At 39.2% G+C, this 13455-nt stretch overlaps 1 long non-coding RNA gene across 1 annotated transcript in view; it reads left to right on the forward strand.

The window, feature by feature from the left end:
- The first annotated feature begins 1955 nt into the window (after nucleotides 1-1955).
- Nucleotides 1956-13455, forward strand: part of LOC142663244 (uncharacterized) — a 39546-nt gene continuing 28046 nt past the window's right edge. The window contains exon 1 of the long non-coding RNA XR_012851067.1: nucleotides 1956-2090. This is a non-coding gene — a long non-coding RNA (uncharacterized LOC142663244). The remainder of the gene's footprint in view (nucleotides 2091-13455) is intronic.

Genomic DNA, 13455 nt, shown 5'->3' on the forward strand with positions numbered 1-13455 from the left:
TAAATACACTTATTATTTTGCTCAGTAGACTTCCAAAAAGCAATAAATGTAAATTATTCAATGTTTCCCATTTAACAATGGAAAAAAAAAACACCGGAGACTTTCAGTTTATCAGTGTATCTTTTTAATCTTAATGGTGGTTAGACATTTTTCACGTATGCATTATGGAGGTGTTTCGTGGTTAAAAAAATAAGATATATAAAGTGATTTGTGTTTGGAATATCTTGTACTGCCATTCAGTTATTACAATACGACAGGAAGGTTATCATTCAGAAATTAACAGCATTTCTTATCATGTGATTACAGTAAATGCCAAGCAAATTATATTCAATGGAAATGCAGCAATAAAATCATTGCTGAAGTATGAATATCTATGATGATTATTCAGGATCTCCTTCCCCGGGATCATAAATGATTTTCTAAATCAATGAGGCCCATATGAGAATTGTTTGTATATGCCGATCAATGAGTTCACAACTTTTATATACGTTGCAGATTTCCTGTTGTTGTTTTTTTTGTTTGTTTTTTATATATATATATATATATATATATATATATATATATATATTTGACCAGCCACAAAGGGGTCCTGATACTCTGCAGACTGCCAGGATCCACTTGATTTGGGTAGCAGTGAGAATCTGTCTTTATGTATGTATATAACTGTATACTCAAATATTAAATTCATGGCTTGAGTAATACAGATTGGCAATCAGCAAATGGACCCACTTGATTTAGGACAATAGGGGTTCTGTATTGATTTTTTAGTCTTTAACGGGATAGTACAATAGGAAAATCCCTTTTATAGTTCAGCTGGCGTGGCAATATGCTGGTCGCTGCGGGTCCAAATTATGTGACCCCGATAATCTGCTGATATTGCTGATGAAAGCTGCAGCTGACCATACATTTTAATTGCTGTGGACACCACTTTGGAAATGTAGTATTAGACAGGTGGCCACGCTAAGTCCGCCTGAGCGAGAACTACTCTGTATTAATGGCTCTTCACTCTGCCTAAACAAGGGGAGTCCTAAATGGGAGTCGAATGGACAGGGGTTGTCTGATTGTGGAAACCCCTTTATCCGGAATTGCCATTAGGTGATGTGTATATGCGCATATCTATCTATATAATAGTTCAGTGTATTTTACACTATGTTATTTTTAGAAGTCGGATGCTTGGCGGGGTTTGGAGCATGTGTTGTATTCTGGCGCTACTATTCCCGGGCATTTTTGTCTTTGGCTACTAAGATCTTTCATTTTAGTCAAGTAATATTCAGGCTGATTAAGCGAAAATGTTGCCCTTAGCAACCAATCACTACTGCAATAATGGCAGCTGGAATGATGGGTTGCTATGGAAAAGTATCTTAAACGGCATGCTGCAATGCACCACTTTATCTCTTAAGTCTGTCTTTCCGTACACAGATAGTATTTAACTGCTATTCATTATGTTCCTGCATCTTTTCCGCCTTGTCTTGAATGGTTTCTTGTTCAATCTCCTCATGTTTGCTGCTGTGAACCCAAAACAAGCTTATTTAGCACGACAGTGTATTTTAGTGCAGTTAAAACGAAAGTAGTCACCCAAACAGGACGTCAAGGTGTTGCTAAGCAACTTGGGTTACCTGGCAGCTAGGTAACGTGGAGCATCATAGCTTGCAAATTACACTATTGGTGGGGGGGGGGTTAGTCTGCAAGGAAATAAATAATTGTAGATTCTGCAAATGTATATAATAATAATTTAAAGGAGCACTCCCACAAAATATTTTATTCCCTGGCCCATTAAAGAGGCACATTATGTAAATTGTGGTGAAGGTAATCTTCTTACCGGTGGCTGTATTTGTGAGTTATCCCCTCCCCTCTCATCCTCCGCTGTGTCATGTGACCAGCAATAGGACTCTCCAACTGCCACAGCGTCTCGTGTGGACAGGAAGTCCGTTTCTCTATCACAGCCTCGATGTGAATCTCATAGGAATGGATGGAGAAACTGACTTCCTGTCCACACATGAGACGCTGTGAGAGTTGGAGAGTCCTATTACTGGTCACATGACACAGCGGAGGACCAGTGGGGAGGGGATAACTCACAAATACAGCCACCGGTAAAAAAATCACCTTCACCACAATTTACATAGTGTGTCTTTCTAACCGGCCAGAGACATTTTTTTGTCTGAGTGCTTCTTTAACTATGTGTAGTGCAGTGGATTTAGACTGGTGTTTATGAGAATGTAAAGAATGTAAAATCTGCTTGCGTTATCCCATATACCCCTCAGAAGACACATAATGGGCTGCCTTTCTGCAGCCCCTTGACTTAATGGAAACACTAGTCTGCAGGGCAAGTGCAGGAAATTAGGAATTCCCCATGTCTATTATGCCTTACTAAGGAAAGAGCAAAAGACACGGCGCCAAGTAGCGTGATCAATAGTTTAAGGAGCAAAACGGTACATAAATGCTCACCTGTTCAGTGGCAAATTACCGGCATGTAATTTGTATCAATAAACTGCTGCCAATCCCAGACGCAATCCCCGTGGAGATGCCAATGTAATATTGTAGTAATAGCAAAAAACGGGATAAAACGGCGCTGCTTATAAAAGGTACGGTTTATTGGAAAGAATGCTACGCGTTTCGGCGCCGGACCGGCGTCTTCATCAGGCATGTCGCAGGGTTAAAATACACAAGTATATATACCCAATAGCATAGGGTAAATAAAAAACTGATTGGACCAGTTCAGACCAGCCTCCTGATCCAAAACCGCCAAAACCAGCAGGTCAAAGTTCAGACATTGAAACAATTATATAAAACCAAAGTAAAAACAAAGCACTACATCATGTGACAGGGAAATAACAATATATGACAAAGTAGTTAAAATAGGTATATCAAACATAAGACAGATATTTGTAAGACCCTGTCTCGAAATGTCGAACTACATAGAGGATAATATCATATTAATACAAATCAGGGTGAACTGTACATGAAAGAGCCACCAAGTGGTTTGCGATAATAAAACTAAAACGTAAAAACATTACTGAAGTACATACGTGAGAGAGGCTAGAAAAAAACATCGGCCGTTGTATGTTGCCAGGAAACACATACACAATACAATCCGGAAGAGGTACAGCGGTCTCAGTGGAACGCATGGTGGGGCGTTGTCAGGGAAACCAATGACAACAATATCCCGGAAGTGAAGCGCAATGATACGCATAATGGACCGCAGATGCGGGCGATATGCTGGGGTTATAAAAAACAGGATTACCTGATTCATACAATAGTAAATACAATTGAAGGTTTTAGGGGAAATAATACAGGACCTAACCCGGGGACATTTTGACAATTAGGACGGCAATACTAGATACAGTGGCCGAGAAAACTCAATGTCGATTGGGACATGAACGGACTATAGATAATGATTAATGATAGTATTATAGAGCATATCAAACCGTGAAAAATAGTATGAACCACCTCAGCTAATAGAAATGCTCATAAATGTTAAGGTAAGATTACATAGCACAATGATAATATACTTACAACAGAAATGCATAAAAAGAAAGTAGAAAGGTTATTGTAAAATAATCATATAACGCATATGAGAAGCGAAAACTAAAAGAAAAGTTATATTAATCGTCAAGACTTCTATATCATTATTCCAATATTCCATTATCATTGTCATATCTTCTATAAGACTTCTATATCATTATTCCAATATTCCATTATCATTGTCATATCTTCTATAAGACTTCTATATCATTATTCCAATACGGAAATATGGTTAAAAGTGGTTAAAAAGCAAGGTCAACAGTTATACACACATAAAATCATTAGTCCAATGCGGACTCTGTGATATCATTAAGACCATTGGGATATAACGTTCCCAGTTTATATATCCAGAAATTTTCCCTATAATATAACTTTTCTTTTAATTTTCGCTTCTCATATGCGTTATATGATTATTTTACAATAACCTTTCTACTTTCATTTTATGCATTTCTGTTGTAAGTATATTATCATTGTGCTATGTAATCTTACCTTAACATTTATGAGCATTTCTAGTAGCTGAGGTGGTTCATACTATTTTTCACGGTTTGATATGCTCTATAATACTATCATTAATCATTATCTATAGTCCGTTCATGTCCCAATCGACATTGAGTTTTCTCGGCCACTGTATCTAGTATTGCCGTCCTAATTGTCTAAATGTCCCCGGGTTAGGTCCTGTATTATTTCCCCTAAAACCTTCAATTGTATTTACTATTGTATGAATCAGGTAATCCTGTTTTTTATAACCCCAGCATATCGCCCGCATCTGCGGTCCATTATGCGTATCATTGCGCTTCACTTCCGGGATATTGTTGTCATTGGTTTCCCTGACAACGCCCCACCATGCGTTCCACTGAGACCGCTGTACCTCTTCCGGATTGTATTGTGTATGTGTTTCCTGGCAACATACAACGGCCGATGTTTTTTTCTAGCCTCTCTCACGTATGTACTTCAGTAATGTTTTTATGTTTTAGTTTTATTACCGCAAACCACTTGGTGGCTCTTTCATGTACAGTTCACCCTGATTTGTATTAATATGATATTATCCTCTATGTAGTTCGGCATTTCGAGACAGGGTCTTACAAATATCTGTCTTATGTTTGATATACCTATTTTAACTACTTTGTCATATATTGTTATTTCCCTGTCACATGATGTAGTGCTTTGTTTTTACTTTGGTTTTATATAATTGTTTCAATGTCTGAACTTTGACCTGCTGGTTTTGGCGGTTTTGGATCAGGAGGCTGGTCTGAACTGGTCCAATCAGTTTTTTATTTACCCTATGCTATTGGGTATATATACTTGTGTATTTTAACCCTGCGACATGCCTGATGAAGACGCCGGTCCGGCGCCGAAACGCGTAGCATTCTTTCCAATAAACCGTACCTTTTATAAGCAGCGCCGTTTTATCCCGTTTTTTGCTATTACTACAATATTATGCCTTACGGGAGAGATCTTGATAATTTGATATTATGTAACGCTAATTTTTCAGTTCCTTAATAATTTATTTAAAGTATTTCCCTAGGTGGAGCTTTACTTAAAGTTGATGGTTTTTCTTGAATGCCCACCCAATCACATCACGCACTTTATATGTATCTCATGTCTTTGCATTTATTACGTTACACATGCAGTAAGAAGAAAGCATTTGTTATCTAATATAGTACCATTTTATAGACGAGATAGCATTAAGCACAGCAGAGATGAAATATGGAGGACTGAGGTGACACATAGATAGTTCTCATAGAGCAACTAATGGGAGACTATGCTGCAGATATTTTCTGTTTTCCTGATTTATGATGCTTTCTAATCCTTTGTCCTAAAATTCATGGATAAGCATGATGGTTAGATTGTATTGTTGAGAAATCTACTTTCAGCTTGTTCCCTGTTTCCCTGTATAAATGATGTTGCTTTTTAACCTATTTTATTTCATATAGCCTCACACTTAAAACAATGCTGCATATTTGATGGTGCATTAAATTAAATTCACCTATACATATTTTATGACATGTACAGATGTGTCCACCCTTATCTTTCTTTGTGTCTCGTTAAGGATTCCAATTTCTCATTAAATAAATTCAATACAATATCGCGACATGCTATCAAAACACTTGACAGGCTGTAATGCACATCACAGCCACTGGGTGGCCACACATAGACACACATAGCATAGACATCTCGTGACAGAATATCGCGAAATCATGTTTTCTTTCAAAACTGGTCATCTCGCGCCAACACATCTCAAGAGATGTTGAGATAAGATAAAAGGTAGGACACATCTATATTTGAAAAATGGGAAAAATATTATCAGTTGGGCTCTGTGAGAATTACATGTGGATTAAGTTCCTATTCATTTGAATGGCAACACCATCAACACAGTTAAGGGACCAGTGATCTTCTAGGTAAATTAGATATAAGACTTAGGCCTTATTCACACGGACGTGTCCGTTTTGCACGAGCAAAAAATGCTGTGTTATGCGCGCGCAAAAGGTCAGAGTGTCATCAGCATATGGTGCGCGGCTGCGTGATTTTCGCACAGCCGGCATCATGATGACACTCTGGTTTTATGTTTACAAACAAAAGCACGAGGTGCTTCTGTGTGCCCCATTCAGTGACATAGGTCCATGCGACGCACATGATTTCCACGCGCGTAGTACGGACGTATTATACGTTCGTGTGAATAAGGCCTTAGAAGAGCGCCTCCTTCATTAGATGCACATTTGTCTTACAGACTTGTCAGCAGACCAAAGGCTGCTGTTTATCGCTGAATGGGATCAGCCAGTTAAAGGGGTTGTTCACCTTCTGACAACTGATGACTTATCCACCGGATAGGTCATCAGTATGTCATCGGTGCGGGTCCAACAACCGGACCCTGCACCGATCAGCCACTCTGGTGGCCCATGGGCACTGGATGCTGTGGCACATAAAGCCCTGTTCACATCACCGTTCGCTTTCCGTTCCGGGGTTCCGTCTAAGGTTTCCGTCGGGTGAACCCCGCAACGGAAAGTGAAAAATTAAACCTCACCTTCCGTTTCAGTCACCATTGATATCAATGGTGACGGAAACATCGCTAATGGTTTCCGTTCATCACCATACCGGCATGTTTCCGTTTTAACTACGGAATCAATAGCGGAGTGGACTGCGCTATTGATTCCGTCAGAAAAACGGAAACCTGCCAGAATGGTGACGAATGGAAACCATTAGCGATGTTTCCGTCACCATTGATATCAATGGTGACTGAAATGGAAGCGGTGGGTTTCACTTTCCATTGCGGGGTTCACCCGATGGAAACCTCCAACGGAACCCCGGAACAGAAATTCTAACGGTGATGTGAACAGGCCCTAACTCTATGTATGGAAGCAGTTGGCTCCCTACATAGCATAACGGCCGTGCTGCAGAACTGCAGGTCCGCTCCTATTCACTTGAATAGGAGAAGAGCTGCAGCTCGGCCGCTATTCCGTGGCTGGAGCGAACTGCTTCCGGCTTGTACATTAAGTCCACGGAGGTACCGGACCAGATGATCTGTGCGGGGCCCGGGTGTTGGACCCTCACAGATCATGTACTGATGAACTAATCTGTGGATAGGTCATCAGTTGTCAGAAATAGAAAACCCCTTTAAGGGCATGACCACACGTGGCGGATTTCCTCCGCAACTGTCCGCATCAATACCGCACAGAATCTGTGTTGCAGATTCTGCTGCGGATCTGCACAAAATGTGCAGTAAATTGATGCGGACTAGCTGCTGCGGACTGCGGTAAAAGTACTTCCCTTCTCCCTATCAGTGCAGGATAGAGAGAAGGGACAGCACTTTCCCTTGTGAAAGTCAAAGAAATTCATACTTACCGCCCGTTGTCTTGGTGACGCGTCCCTCCTTCAGCATCCAGCCCGATCTCCCTGGATGACGTGGCAGTCCATGTGACCGCTGCAGCCTGTTATTAGCCTGTGATTGGCTGCAGCCGTCACTTAGACTGAAACGTCATCCTGGGAGGCCGGACTGGAGACAGAAGCAGGGAGTTCTCGGTAAGTATGAACTTCATTTTTTTTTACAGATACATGTATATTGGGATCGGTAGTCACTGTCCCGGGTGCAGAAACAGTTACTGCCGATCGCTTAACTCTTTCAGCACCCTGGACAGTGACTATTTACAGACGTCTCCTAGCAACGCTCCCGTCATTACGGGAGCCCCATTGACTTCCTCAGTCTGGCTGTAGACCTAGAAATACATAGGTCCAGCCAGAATGAAGAAATGTCAAGTTAAAAAAGCAAGACGGATCCGCAGCACACATAACATGTGCATGACAGCTGCGGACTTCATTGCGGAAATTAGAATCTCCATTGAAGTCAATGGAGAAATTCCGCCATGAGTCCGCCACTGCTCCGCAACAGACAGAGCATGCTGCGGACACCAAATTCCGCTCCGCAGCCTATGCTCCGCAGCGGAATTTTACGCCTCGTCTAAACGAACACTGCTAAATTAAAGTGTAAGTCAATGGACAAACGGCTCCGCTGCGGATTAACGCTGCGGAGTGTCCGCAGCGGAATTTTAGTGAAATTCCGCCACGTGTGAACCCAGCCTAAATCTATTTTTATGGTTCATGCAAATGGGGTCATGTGTGCCATCTTATGATGACGTCATTAGGCATAGTATTTCCTCCAAAAAGCACCACTTCTAGGAGAGAATATTACAGTAATATGGCATATGATGAAACATACTGCAATATTTTTCTTGCGGATTCTCACAGAATTTGTGAGAATAAAATCTCTGTGTGCCTGCATATAAATAGGCTCATAGAAGGCTAGGGAGTCCTAAAGGGTGACATAAAACAGCCGGTGATCTGCTTACAAAATGGCAAAAAATGTCTTATTTCTAAAGTGGGCGCTTATGATAAATTTTATCATATAATAGCAGTTTTTGCAATTTCTTTATGTCCTTTAAACAAAGGAGCTTCACTGGAAATGTGTGAGATTCTTTAGTAATGCAGTTCTACTGAAATGTATTCTTACTGTACTTTCCTAGAGAATATGTCTGTCCTTTAAATCTAACAGATTTGGCTTTGTATTATGTTTGCCCTCATTATGCCAACAAGGTTATTATTTAATCAGCAGTACAACATACGTAGCAGGAACTCTTAATTTACGGGTTGGCAAATACAACATGGAGAACAACGTCATTGTTGTTGGTTCAGCAAGATGTTGTGTTTGCAAACCCGTTGGTCACCACCAATTTATAAACTAATTATTCGCTATTAGTCCCCTGATTTCTTATTCACTACACATTTTTAATAACGGTAAAAAGCCAAAGTAATTAAATGCAAAATAAAGGCAAATTAATAATTAAAAACTGAACCATGCACTGCAAATATGGGATATTCGCATCCAAAAATGATTAGAAACCTTTTATATACACACAAAGGGAGCTGTGAAATTATGCTAATGTAAAGGCGAATACTTCATTTCAACACATTTACAGGGTAATTAACATTTAGTTTTTGAAAAAGAAGTATTTTAGAAAAGGTTACTACATATAGGTTTACATCAGATTGCATATATACAGCTAATCCCTAATATAGTGGTATTAAAGAAATTGGCCCATTGATATACAGGAGTGTATATCAGAGTTTCCCTATATTAGGGAAATGCTATTTATGAAATTCTCTAATATATTCATGTAGATTCTGTGGAGGGGAACTTGTACTAAAGGGTAACTAAAAGTTCAACAAACTTCTGACATGTCATAGCGCCATGTCAGAAGTTTTGATTGGTGGGGGTCCGAGCACTTAGACCCCCACCAATCGCTAAAATGAAGCGGCAGAAGCGCTCGTGTTTGGCTGTTTCTAGAAATTAATGTATCGGAAGACGGACTCAATAGAAAGTCTATGAGCCGATACATCGGCTTTCTGGAAAAAGCCGAACAGAAACGAAGCGCCTGAGCGCTCACACGAGCACTTCTGCCGCTTCGTTTTAGCTATTGGTGGGGGTCTCAGTCCTTGGACCCCCACCATTTAAAACAACTGACATGTCAGAAGTTTGTTAAACGTTTAGTTACCCTTTAAATATTGCATTTTCCAACAACTAATAGACATACATTCTAGAGTATGCCGAGCACTGGTTCCTTCTTTGCAGACTGCAGACTGCGTTATCATAACTATTTGGATGTGTATTATGTTTTCAAAGTGTTCAGACACCAGGTCACAATGCAGATATGTGGCCAGAGATTTTTTTTTTTTTACATAAAATGGGTCAATGATTATTTTTTTTTAAAGTAACCTGTCTGCAGATTTGAGGCCTCAAACTGTTGACAGGGTGATACAGTGGAGGGGTAGGGCATTTTAAACGTAAGTTTTTTTCTCGGTCACGCAAGTTGAATGACTTAGAAACTGACATTTGTTTAGCAAGTTGCACTCTCTCCTCTCAATGACGCTTCTGGCGGCCAATCAGGAGACGCAGGATCGAGCTATTATCGATCAATTCTAAATTCAAAATTTAGATGTGATAGATTTGAGGTGAATCCTGTGTGACAGAGACATGAAGGATCCGCTTGTCACTGAAGACGTCAGTCCCGCGTACCTGACGTATACAGGTTTCAGCCCTGGATACAGCTGCTCTGTATACGGGATATAAAGCAGCTGTATCTGAAAAAGTTCAAATTATTTTTAATAAAATTTAATAACAAAGATGCACCAATCACACTGATACACATTTTTATTAAAACCCCCTCCCCAAAAAACACGTTTTTAAAGGTGTACATAGCCGCTAAGGGACACTTATATATCTAGGTAGCCTGGCCAGTCATGACATCTCATCTAATGACCTGGAGGCTATACATGAACTCTCAGCAACAGGATGTAACTCCCCTCGTACTGAGTACTGTACAAGGGTATAATTACATACGTATGCCAGATTTTTTTTGCAGAAATTTCTGTGACTGTCCCATTCAACTGACTGGTATAAACAGAAGAAGAAAGATGTCAGATGTTTAAAATCTTATAAAACTTCATTCAATTGATTAAATTTTCAAGGGTTTTATCCTATGTGTATAAAAGGAACGCGTTTCAAAGCCGGACCCGCTTCTTCATCAGGTATAACACATGATTTAAGAATCTGGTCTGGCTTCGAAACGCGTTGCTTTTACATATATGGAATTAAACCCTTGGACTTTTAATCAGTTGAATGTAATGTTATTCAAGATTTTTTAACAGGGAGCGCCAGTAAAAATTTCCGACATATTTCTTCTGTTTATATCTTGATCCACGTACACGAGATGCCCTGAACGGAAACCAGCTGCAGCCCACCTATACTGAAAAACTCCTAGCACAACATCACAGGTTAGCATAACCTACTACCGCAAACATTTCTCTTTTCATCCAGGCGATGCACTATGTGCGCCTTGTGTTTTTGTATTCTTTTTTTCACTAGCATTCATCTCAATGGGACTTTTGCAAATCCATGCGGATGCTGCAGAAAAAAAACAATTCACGTGCTTGCCCTACTATGACCTTTTCCTTAAAGAGGAGCTGTCACCTCTCCTAACATGTCTATTTTAGTAAATTCTTGTTTTACTCATACAATAACAATTCTGGAACATTTTTTCTAAGAATTCTACATTGTGCCATTCCTCTATTATTCCTCCTAGAAATTTATGAATAAGTTGAAAACTGGGTGTTAACATTAGTTTTTGTCAAAGTGGCTTGTCCCTACACACTCGGACTCCGTCAGCACTGATTGGACATTATACGACTGTGGATGGACACACCCACAAATAGTAAAATTTCTAGGAGGAATAACAGAGGAACTGCACAATATTAAGAAAATATGCTCCATATTCGTTCATTTCATGGGGAATACAATTATTTCCTAAAACATACATGTCATGAGAGGAGACTAGTCCTTTTTAAAGTCCCACTAGTGATTGCTGCCTATTAAACTTAATTTACTAGAAAGCAAACAACTAATTTTTCAAAATAAAATATAGAAATTGAAATGTATAAAAAATAAGGGTGCCGTTCTTCTTAGTGAGTGACCAATCCGATTACAGCTCTCATTTTTTAGATGTGAGTCGGAAAATAAAAACATATGACCTAATTGGCGGCGATGGTTAACGTCTCCGCCCTTTAATGCATGTGGATGCACACTTAGCTTTATTGGGAGAGCTCATTTTACATCTGAAGCGATAACACCATATAGAAAAATCATCTATAAATGCAAGTGCCTGAGTTGTCAACTTCTGTTAAAAAAATCTATGTAGTGGTTCCTTAATTATATCTCTTCCTAGGAAAGCTAGGTGCCAACTATTACGGCTGCCAATACAACTCAACAAAATTTGGCACTTCGCTTTCAAACTTGCCCAGTTATGCATTAATACGGAGATGCTGATATATACCGTTGCATAACTAAGCAGATTTGTCATTCGGGATTCTAGGAAAGCTGAGTCGTTCAGATTTTAGAAGGAAATATGTTTTCTGGGGTAAATGTTTATAAAGTTAGAATTTATAGGAGAATAAATAATAATGGAAGATGTACTAGACGGCTCTTAATCCTTCTATTTTCAGGATGTCGTAATAAGTACACTTCTTGATAAAGGTGTCAGGACTGTCTGGGAAAAACAGTTGTAAAGTTGGAAGTGTGTCATTACCTGGGAGTAATCCGTACGCTCAATAATTCTGTCCTTATTGATTTAGACGGTGCGGCCTAATAGGTACTCATTTAATAATAATGCACGTAGATTATTATCTCTTTTCCTATAAGTAAAAATCTGTTATTATCTACATCTATATAATTTGCTTTCCAGTCTATGCTGTGCAGTCGCTATGCTTGCTCAGTCCTAATTGGTAATCACAGCCTCAGACTCTTATTAACCTTTCTCTACAGGGGCTGCTGTTTCTCAAAATACATTTGCCGAAGAAGCTAAGTAATAAGATAGGTGGATGTGAAAGGGGAATGCTGACAATTCATACAGATTCTCCTTCTTTTATCTTTTTTTCCTTTCAGAAATTGTGATAAGATTCAAGGAAACATATAATTTATATGAATAACATTTTACACTGTGGAGAAAGATAATAAAAAAAAAATGATTTTTTTTTTCTATTCATTTTCTATTTTTGAAGGAAGTGCAGATATAGAAATTAAAAAGGGAACACTGCCATCTAGTGGTTGTCTGTATTCATGTGCAGCACTAAAGGAATGAGTCATAGCAAGTATTAATTTCATAGTTGCCAAGTTACCCTGATTTGTATCCAGAAACAGTACCAGGATTGAAAGATTTGTCCCTGGATTGTTATCATATATTTAGTATATAGTGCAACTTAATGTATCATCTTGTTTGTGTATTTATCAGCCAAGTTTTATTATGTGTGCTATATACATTTTCATTGTCATTATTATAGGTAAGTGGTCCCTTAAGCCTCGGTGGGTCAGTGCAACATATTGTATTCTATGGAAGGAAAATATTCAAATGTTTTTATTCTTTTTCAAAATCACAATTAAATAAAGAAGCACTCCACTTAAAGCTGAATGCAACTGACAACCTATTCAATAGCGTTCTGGAGAGTCTATGCGACAATGCTGGTTCTTGTAAAGACAGTGTGATACATAAAATGGCTTAGGTAGAATTCAAAGTGAGTTCTTGTAACGGGGTATAATGATGGACCATTGTCTGATTCTAGATGTATGTAAAGTATGTCTGCATTAGATAAGTATCCAGTGATGATGTTTTACTATGGAAAGCAATATCTACAGTGGTTAGGATAAGTGTTGATGAGTATTACGGCTCCATACAACCTCTGAGTTCCATTGTATGTTTGTATATAATCAATAAAAGGATAATTTTACTTACAATCACACATGTACCTTCTTCTACAGGAGCCACAGCCTGTTCACTAGTTTTAGGCTCTGTTCACACTGCATTTGCCTGTGCATCAGTGGGGGACTCCGTATAC

Source organism: Rhinoderma darwinii, chromosome 11 (assembly GCF_050947455.1).
Source record: "Rhinoderma darwinii isolate aRhiDar2 chromosome 11, aRhiDar2.hap1, whole genome shotgun sequence".
Taxonomy (NCBI): domain Eukaryota; kingdom Metazoa; phylum Chordata; class Amphibia; order Anura; family Rhinodermatidae; genus Rhinoderma; species Rhinoderma darwinii.